General features: G+C 30.9%; 1 protein-coding gene across 1 annotated transcript in view; it reads right to left on the bottom strand.

Moving 5' to 3' along the window:
* LOC106876559 (calcium uptake protein 3, mitochondrial-like) overlaps positions 1-1,924 on the bottom strand; it is a 332,236-nt gene that overhangs the window by 66,206 nt on the left and 264,106 nt on the right. The gene's annotated exons all lie outside the window — the stretch shown is intronic.

Raw genomic sequence — 1,924 nt, 5'->3', positions numbered from 1 at the left:
ATATATATATATATATATATATATATATATACACACACACACACAGGGAGATCAGTTAATCATGGTTTTATTCAACACATCTTCCTCTCAGATTCACATACTTATTACAGTGGTCCTTCAGTCTTTCTAAGCCCTGAAAAAGAACTTGGAAAGTTGGGCCCCCCAATCAGGCCTTTTGCATTGCTCTTAAAGCCAGGAAATTTTCAGCACCTGCCTCATATAATAAATGTATATGTTTCCATTAAAAGAATCTCAGTATTTAATTACAAAAGTATTTATGTTTTGCATTATGTCTTTTATATCCTTCTGAAGCTAGTTTGCTTTTCATACATTAGCTTTACAAAAGATACACTCTTACATCTTACAGTAGCACTTCTTTCTCTATATGTCTATAATACTATATCTGAAATTTGTTACGGGCACTCCTGGTCTGTCCCTTGCAGGTCAAGAAGTCTTTCTTCCTGTGTAACATAGGACCCAAGCTAATTGAAGTCAATGAGTACTTTAAGTCGTATACTTTAAGTGGAATAAATTGGTGACTGGATCTCATCTTCATTGATGAATCATCTTCATTGACGATGTATGATGGCATTAAGAAACAAACTGACTTTGACTGCAACATACTTAAAGAATGCTAACAAGTTATGCACATGACACAATCAAGTATTTCAAAGTTAGCATGGTTGGCCTTTCTCATATGCTGAAAGCATTCTCCACAATGGAGTTGAATCTTGGACAATGAAGAAGGAATCTGAAGATCACCAACATGGTATGTACACCAAGATCCTTAAGAGAATGTTATCCTTCCTTGAAGACTCCCACATCTTTATATTTTGATGAATAAATGCTTTTTGTATGTAATCTGTTTGAACTATTAATAAAAGCTTGAAATATGTAAAAAGACTTTCCCACTCAACCTGGTATAAAGCTTAAATGATTTATATACAAAGTATTATAACAGATGTATCTACAGCTAGTCTCATTAAATATGATAGCCAACAATCATATTCCATTCAGTAAAGCAATAATTGATGACATCAGCACTCACCTAACGAGACACTGAATCTACAAGTATACTAATATACTCTGCTGTTGCACTCCGCATTTATCTGAACTCTGCATTTATCTGTCTCAGTTCCAAAACACACCACTAAACACATCCAAACTTTGCCCAATGTTTTCAAAACAAAACCTTTCAAGAATTTCCCTCCACCTATGTTTTCCTTACAGGCAAACAATATCAATCATATCAACTACAGAAACTATGGCCATGATGCTACCATTTTTCTTCCATAAACTAAAAAGGTCAAAGTGAGAAATAAAAAATATAGCTGCCAGTAAACTATGCTTTGTGATGTAAAATCAGTCTGATGAAGGGAGAATTTCACATAATTTGTAATGTGATATAAATATGAGACATATTTCAACAAAATTATCATTCATAGGAACAGCTTATTTTTGTGTAGTCTTTGTAACATTTAACTGATCTCATGCAAAAAAATATATTACTTAACACCCTAATACTCTTCATGAAGATGATGTCATGATTTCTTTAGAAAACAATAAAATCTAATTACTTGGATATAAATTCATCACATGAAATGCAATTAATCAGCATTTGTAAAAATAACATTTAACAATAACGAACTAATAGAAACTAAAAATGCAGATTTGAACATTTTCAAACTTTTATAATAAAATAACGATATATGACAAGTAAAAAACCATTTTTCAAAATATATGAAAAGTGAGAAAGAGAAAAAAGTTTACCATGCAGTGATTAAAAACACCGAACACCAATAAATCTGACAACAAAGGTTAAAAATTACAATGAAAACAAGATCAGATATATAAAAAAAAAAAAAAATTATATATGCATATATATACACACACACACACATACATATATATATATATATATATA

This window comes from Octopus bimaculoides, chromosome 16, assembly GCF_001194135.2.
Source record: "Octopus bimaculoides isolate UCB-OBI-ISO-001 chromosome 16, ASM119413v2, whole genome shotgun sequence".
NCBI classification, from domain to species: domain Eukaryota; kingdom Metazoa; phylum Mollusca; class Cephalopoda; order Octopoda; family Octopodidae; genus Octopus; species Octopus bimaculoides.
Note: the sequence above shows the minus strand (reverse complement) of the source record. Positions and strands in the feature narration are given on the sequence as shown.